Below are 8,600 nucleotides of genomic sequence, written 5' to 3' on the forward strand. Positions count from 1 at the left end.
ATTGATAGCCAAGAAGTCAGGCCTGTGTACTTTATTAAAATAAGGACCAAGGACTTTGCTAGCAGTCCAGTGGTTAAGACTCCCCACTTCTGGAGAGAGCGCTGGTTCAGTTCCTGGTTGGGGAACTAGGATCCTGCATCTTGTGCAGCATCACCAAAAAATAAAAATTTCTAAAAATGAGGACCACCAGGATATCAGCATCAGACAGTGGCTATATTGTTGCAGTGTAAGTAGAGGAGGCCCTGGGGCTGGGCATTTAATCAGGTCAGTGCTCTTGCCACACAAATAAGGCAAGGTTTGAATAGGTACAAGAAATACAATTATCACAATTGTCCCCTGTCCAGAAGAATTTGCATTCAAAGAAATGAATTTAGATGCTGATTCTGCAAGTGTTCTGTGCCTATTTGGTATATGGAAAAGTGAAAAAAATTTTCCTGTTTTAAGTTTGTGAGACCAAAACACCAGATACAAAGCAGTACGCAACATATTGCAAAATGCATAGAAAAGCATCTTTTGAAAGAAACATCAATGAGATAAATTTATGAACTAGTCCCAGACATGCAAATGGCTGCATATTTCTCAGTCTTCCTTCGGCTATCAGCATACTAAACCAATGCTCATACCGGCGTCACCATTTTTGTCTATTTAGTATTTTTCTTTGGCATACGTAGAGTTTCTGTTCTTGCTGGTTTGTTTTGCTGTTTTATTACAAAGCTGCAGTGAATGTTTTTTGCACGTTTATCTTCATGTACTTATGTTTCTGTAGGATAAGTTTCTAGGTGTAAAATTACTGTATCAAAGGGATTAAGTGTAAAATAGTGCCAGTTTGCTTCCAAAATATTGTAGTAATTTATACTCCAGTAGTGTTAAGGCTGCTGTTTTAGGAACAGTCTCATAATTGTCTTTTTGTTATCATCTATCCCAGTCTCTTTCTTGCTAACACAATTTTGCATACGGTTTTTTAAAATATGAATTTAAGTGGCATTAAATTAGATAATTTTCCCTTTCTACCTTTTGAAATTCAGTAGTCTAGATGTACAAGAGAATTCCATTTTATCAGAATAGAACTGACTCATACACACTTGCATCCAACCCTCCAAAAGGAGAATTTGAGTAGAAAAAGGTAAATTTTCTTCAACAACTATACCACTAGGTGCCAGAAAATACAAATTAATGACTCCCACCCCAGGTTTGTGCAGAGAACAGCTTGCACAGTTAGAAGCACAGCCCTGCATCTCTGGTTCTTTATAGTCGACTATCATTTATTGGAAAATATGGACAGGGAGGCCTGGTGTGCTGAGGTTTATGGGGTCACAGAGTTGGACACGACTGAGTGACTGAACTGACCTGAAGCCTAAAATGATAATTATTTATTGAACACTTATTGTAATGTGTTACGTGCTGTTAAATTTTAGTCAAGCAATTTCTAACAAATACTCTTATGCCCCCTTTACATGTGAGAATGCACAGAGAGGTTTAGGGATTTAGTCAATACTGTTGCAATCATTATGAATGCTTCTTGTTGAAAAAAATGAACAATGTGAAAGTTTCAAGTTTTATTTTGGGCAATATGAGTACTGCAGCATGAGAGACGGGTTTCAGATAGCTCTGAGAAGCTGCTCTGAGTGGGGAGCTAGGATTTATAGGGGTTTTGCAACAAATGGCAGGTAGTCAGAAACATCAAAAGGTTGTTAATTAAAACTAGATAGAAATTTAGCACTTTACTATGTATGGAAATATGCAAGAGTCTCTGGTTACTGCAGTTATTCCCTTGATAGGCACCTCAGCTATCTGGGGCCAGTATCCTGTGTTTTGATATCCTGAGTTTTCCTCAGGGCTCACCATAAGGAATGGCTGCAGTCTGGTGCCTGCTTAATAGCAGGTATTTTCTTTCCTGCGCTTCCTCAGGACTCACCAGCTCAGATTGGAAGGCTGTTATAATTGCTGACTCTGATGACTGTGACATCCTTGTTTACTGATAGAGCAGGACATGTTCCATTTCTCACTCTAATGCTACTGCTATGATTCTGAAAAGTGGATGCTGAAACATCTTCTTAGTAGCCTCAAGATAATTGGAATCCTGTTGAAATATGTGCTGGTGAGTATATGGACATTATTTTTTTCCCCTGTGTGCTTGAAAATAATTGTAATTAAAAGTTTTAATTTTGTAAAAGCAATAGCATGCTCTTTTTTTTTTGCTTTAATTCTGTGTTCTTTATCACTGAAAACTTTTAAGATTGCTACAGCATTGATGGTCAACAAGCAATTGGGGAAACCCACTACAGTCCAGGCACTTAGATGGCCAGAATCAAGGAAACAGATTCAGCAGTGGCTACCCTCAAGGAGTTTATAAAGTTAGCTTCAAGCCTCACACCTCTTCAGATGAAGGTCATGTTCTCTTTTAAAATCTTTTCTGTTCTAAGGAAGAGGAAATTCAGGGAATCAACAAGCAGAGATCTCAGTAGAAGAGGAGAAATACAGAAATTAAGATAGAAGCTGGAAAATGGAATTTGCCTTTATGGAAATTCTGAAGAAAGTAAAGCACAGCAGAAATAACAGCAGCAGAGACCTACCCTTTGGCAGGTAATAGAGTTTTTAGTGGGTTTCCCTGGTGGCTCAGATGGTAAAGAATCTGGCTGTAATGCAGGAGACCTGGGTTCGATCCTTCAGTTGGTAAGATCCCCTGAAGGAGGGCATGGCAACCCACTCCAGTATTCTTGCCTGGAGAATCCCCATGGGCAGAGGAGCCTGGCGGGCTACAGTCCGTGGGGTTGCAAAGAGTCGGACACAACTGAGGGACTAAGCGCACAGAGTTGTTAGTACAACTGCATCCTCACCGTAGAGCTGCTCTCCAGCAGCATTTGAGCCTTGGCGATTTGGTACTCACTTGGAGCCATGCTATGACACACAACTGTGGAGAAGCCATCCTGTGAGTTCCTGGGACCTCAAAACTCCTGCCTTCTTAACCTGAACCAAGAAGCAAGTATGTGTGTGCATGTGTGCTCACTTGCTCACCTGTGTCCAACTCTTTGTAACCCCATGGACTACAGTCAGCCTGGCTCTTCTGTCTGTGGTAAACATTAAATGTACCTGACTTCAGGAAAAAAAATTGGTCAGACAACAAATCCATCTATTTATATCCTATAATCTGCTAGGCCAGCAACATGCTAATAACCAGCTGGGCATGATAGGCCACAAGCCAGCTGTCAGAATTGGAATATCCCTAAACTAGTGGTCAGACAAAGTAATTCACGTGAAAGTGCTGCTTAAGCCAAAAAAAATACTGTATTAATATCCTTCCTTTTAGTATGAGCTGTTCAGTTGCTCAGTCATGTCCGACTCTTTGCAACCCCATGGACTGCGTACAACAGGCTTCCCTGTCCATCACTAGTTCATCTCCTTGGACAAGTCGACCTATGCCCTCTTGGAGCCTCAATTTCTGCATCTATAAAATGGAAATAATAGTTAACTATTTATACCATTTGTGTAAAATTTTTGAGAGGATATGTATGTAATTTTTTTTCTCCAATGGACCCATATATAAGAAACAATTATTAACATTTGACACCTTTTGAGAGAGTGATTGGAAATTTGAGGATCAGAGGATAAGGAGAAAGATTTTTGCTTTCCATTCCTTCCTGTATGGCTTCATTTTATAAAAATCATGCCCTTGTGTTGTTTTTCACATGTATTATTTTTATATTTTTTAATATAAAATAAATGAAGGCATAGTCCAAAGCTACCGCAATATATGTTGTATCTAAAGCCATGATTAGGGCTATTTATTTTGTTGTTTATTGGTTTAGTTTTTTCCCTGCAGAGAGCCGGAGACCTATATATTTTTTTGTTAGCTTTGTGGTTTCACCAGTGTAATCACCAAGCCTTTTCAAATAAAGAACAGAGTGGGGAGCATAAAGTATGAAAGAACAAATTATTTTAAATGCATCAGTTGCCTGTACATGTTCTCCCTAAGCCCCCAATTACTAGTTTTTACACTTTATGCTGAGAAATCACCCTATGATTTTGAAGATATTAGGGTCTCACCCCATTTTATAGCAGAACTAGAATCACAGAAGGGTCACCTGTTCAATATAATGGGAAAAACCAATCTTTATGAAATGCTAGTCTCTGAACCAAAGGGTTGTAGTAAATTAAGGCAGATAATCTGATTTGATCTTAAACGATCGGTCATACTTTGGAAGAAAGCTTTTGTTATCCAGCCTCTTCTTGTTCTTGTGCTTTTCTTTCTCATGCTCTTACTTAGTGCTTTCTCCCATCTCTCTCATCAGTTCTTAGCGCTGGATTTTCTTTCCTCTTCCCAAATCACAGATGTTTTCCCACCCTGTGAAATGTAGTGACTGGCTGGCCAGAGCATTACCACAATTGTGTTCTTCTGAAGGAAATCCTTTTTTTAACTGCCAGGAATTTCAGGCTCCAAACTGGGAGGTGGAAGGAGGATGGAAGGGGGAATTTTGGCATACCGCCAGGTAACTGCCTTCTTTTCCCTTCAGCCATCTGAAGGCGACTGGCTGGAGCCCAAGGATAAAACCACAGCCTAGCAGGGCTGGAAGGGACAGACTTTCAGGAATCCTGGGAGGTTGAGACCAGTCACTTCCCTCCTTACAGACAGGACCTCTTTAAACCACAGCCTGCTAACCCCAGTGCTTTCCAAAAAGAAAAGTCATATAAATTCTGTTGATCACATATTCCAGTGTTGAAAAACAATATAATAAAACCTTTCTTTCATCTAAATCAGAGTTTGGCAAACTTTCTGCAAAGGATCAGTAAATATTTTGGACTTCACAGACCATGTGCTCTCTATTGCAACCATTTAACTCTACTCCTGTAGAGCAAAAATAGCCATGGACAATATCTAAACAAGTGAGATTGGCTATACTCCAATGAAACTTTATAGACATTGAAATTTGAATTTCTTCTAATTTTTACATGGCATGTAAAAGAATCCTTTTCTTCCTCCAGCCATTTAAAACTGAAAAAACCGCTCTTGTGGTAAACTGGAAAAATCATTCTTAACTCATAGTCCATACCAAAATAGGCAGCCAAGTAAGGTTTATTGACCCCTGATTTAAGCCACTAGTTTTCCAGTTGCTTTGGCAAGTCCTCTGAGGGGTGAAAGAGCTGGTGTGCTAGGCTGTCCCCACTCAGGCTTCCATTAGTCATTCTCCTTTTCTCTGTTTTATGATGGATTCTTAGGTTTTGTTTTTTTAATTTATTTTTTAAATATAAATTTATTTATTTTAATTGGAGGCTAATTATTTTAGAATATTGTATTGGTTTTGCCATACATCAACATGAATCCGCCATGGGTATACACGTGTTCCCCATCCTGAACCCCCCTCCCACTTCCCTCCTCATACCATCCCTCTGGGTCATACCAGTGCACCAGCCCTGAGCATCCTGTATCATGCATCAAACCTGGATTGGCGATTCATTTCGCATATGATAATATACATGTTTCAGTGCCAGTCTCCCAAATCATCCCACCCTCGCCCTCTTGCACAGAGTCCAAAAGACTGTTCTGTACATCTGTGTCTCTTTTGCTGTCTCGCATACAGGGTTATCATTATCTTTCTAAATTCCATGTATATGCATTAATATACTGTATTGGTGTTTTTCTTTCTGGCTTACTTCACTCTGTATAATAGGCTCCAGTTTCATCCACCTCATTAGAACTGATTCAAATGCATTCTTTTTAATGGCTGAGTAATACTCCATTGTGTTAATGTACCACAGTTTTCTTATCCATTTGTCTGCTGATGGACATCTAGGTTGCTTCCCTGTCCTGGCTATTATAAACAGTGCTAGGTTTTGTTTTTTTTAAAGAAAGTGTTCTATTGCCAAGTAACTGATCTAACCAGAATCTCCCCTTTTCAGCTTAAGCCCATTTTCTTTTTCTCTTCCCTCAGTGGAGACAAAGAATAGTTTGCTATCTAACTCATTTTAAGAGCCTCTCAAGAAATAATCTACCATTCAGTCTTAAATAAGCCTTGTCTTTTCATCTACTCCTTAAGTCTATCCTATTTTGCCAACCGTTTATTTTGTATATGTGATCTTTTTGTCCAAGTTCTCAAAGTCCTATAGAATTCTAAAATATGAAATAATACTTCACAGGGAAAAGCACCTTGCTGTACCCCAGCCTCTTTTCTCTATCATTCAGGGTGGCCAGCAGCACCATGGCCTATGGGAGAGTCCAAACTGTGCCAGAAGGAAGAACCAAGTGGCAAGGCCAAAGAGACTGTGCTTGGAGTTCAGTCTGAGGACAGAGAGAGCCCTTACATGGGGGAAAAAAGAGTTCCTGATGTCATAATCTAGAAGTCTTTTCTTTTTAAAAGAAAAGTTATTTATTTTTAAATGAAACAAAGATGAATATTTTTAATGATAAAAAGTAGGATTCACAAAGAAGATAGACATCATAAACCATTAGACACCTAACAACAAGAGAACAAAGATACACATAAAGCAAAAATCAGAAGACATATAAGGGAAAGAAAAAATATATAATCATAGTGAGACATATTAACATTTCTCTGAGAATATTTTAAAAAATACAGAAAAAAAGAATACTAATATCTTGAATAATGTCTTCAAGAAAATTAGAGATACCAAGGGAACATTTAATGCAAAGATAGGCACAATAAAGGACAGAAATGGTATGGACCTTCCAGATGTTCAAGCTGTTTTTAGAAAAGGCAGAAGAACCAGAGATCAAATTGCCAACATCTACTGGATCATGGAAAAAGCAAGAGAGTTCCAGAAAAACATCCTTTTCTGCTTTATTGACTATGCCAAAGCCTTTGACTGTGTGGATCACAGTAAACTATGGAAAATTCTTCAAGAGATGGGAATACCAGACCACCTGACCTGCCTCTTGAGAAACCTGTATGCAAGTCAGGAAGCAACAGTTAGAACTGGACATGGAACAGCAGACTGGTTCCAAATAGGAAAAGAAGTATGTCAAGGCTGTATATTGTCACCCTGCTTATTTCACTTATATGCAGAGTACATCATGAGAAATGCTGGACTGGAAGAAACACAAGCTGGAATCAAGATTGCCCCGAGAAATATCAATAACCTCAGATATGCTGATGACACCACCATTATGGCAGAAAGTGAAGAAGAACTAAAATGCCTCTTGATGAAAGTGGAAGAGGAGAGTAAAAAAGTTGGCTTAAAACTCAACATTCAGAAAACTAAAATCATGGCATCCTGTCCCATCACTTCATGACAAATAGATGGGGAAATGATGGAAACAGTGACAGACTTTATTTTGGGGGCTCCAAAATCACTGCAGATGGTGACTGCAGCCATGAAAGTAACAGATGCTTGCTCCTTGGAAGAAAAGCTATGACCAAACTAAATAGCATATTAAAAAGCAGAGATGTTACTTTGCCAGCAAAGGTCCATCTAGTCAAGGCTATGGTTTTTCCAGTGGTCGTGTATGCATGTGAGAGTTGGACTATAAAGAAAGCTGAGTGCTGAAGAATTGATGCTTTTGAACTGTGCTGTTGGAGAAGACTCTTGAGAGTTCCCTGGACTGCAAGGAGATCCAACCAGCCCATCCTAAAGGAAATCAGTCCTGAATATTCACTGGAAGGATGATGTTGAAGCTGAAACTCCAATATTTTGGCCACCTGATGTGAAGAACTGACTCATTTGAAAAGACCCTGATGTTGGGAAAGATTGAAGGCAGGAAGAGAAGGGGACAACATAGGATGAGCTGGTTGGATGGCATCACTGACTCAATGGATGTGAGTTCAAGTGAACTCCAGGAGTTGGTGATGGACAGGGAGGCCTGTTGTGCTGCAGTCCATGAGGTTGCAAAAAGTTGGACATGACTGAGTGATGGAACTGAACTGAATGATGTCATTAATAACAAATATAATATTTATATCCATATTAATCATATCCTACACAAATAAATTTAAAATTTTGTATCTTATACATTGTTATGAGATGTCCATAGAACATTTAGAAAAACTGGCAAAAAGATAAACATTACTAAATTTCAAAAAGTAGAATTCCTTTTTGTGTATGTGACTCAGTTATACATACACACATATATTATTTTTGAAGTTATTTTCCATCAGAATCTAAAAAATCTTGAATGGACAAGAAACAAAGTGGAAAGTAGATTAAGAGCAAAGAATTGAGAAGGAAATGGCAACCCACTCCAGTATTGTTGCCTGGAAAATCCCATGGACGGAGGAGCCTGGTGGGCTGCAGTCCATGGGGTCACATGACTGAGCATGTGTGCATGAGGGTGGAGGGAGACAGGTTGGTAGCAATAAACTGGTAGAACTAAAACAAAAAAAAAAGAGCAAGGAATTTAGGATGCGTGCCCTGAGCAACACAGGGATGCCTCATGATCCTCTCCTATGCCTCCTTGATACACAGATAATACATGTTCATCACAGCACATATACAATAAAAAGAATTAAAATCACCCATAATCCTGCCACTCAGACATAATAACTTAAAACTTAGGAGTGTGGCTTTCCAGAATATTTTCTATGAACATACATATGTATAAATTTTATATACTCATCATTGCTACTTAGATGTCTCAAGGGCAATTCAAA

This window comes from Ovis aries, chromosome 2, assembly GCF_016772045.2.
Source record: "Ovis aries strain OAR_USU_Benz2616 breed Rambouillet chromosome 2, ARS-UI_Ramb_v3.0, whole genome shotgun sequence".
NCBI lineage: Eukaryota > Metazoa > Chordata > Mammalia > Artiodactyla > Bovidae > Ovis > Ovis aries.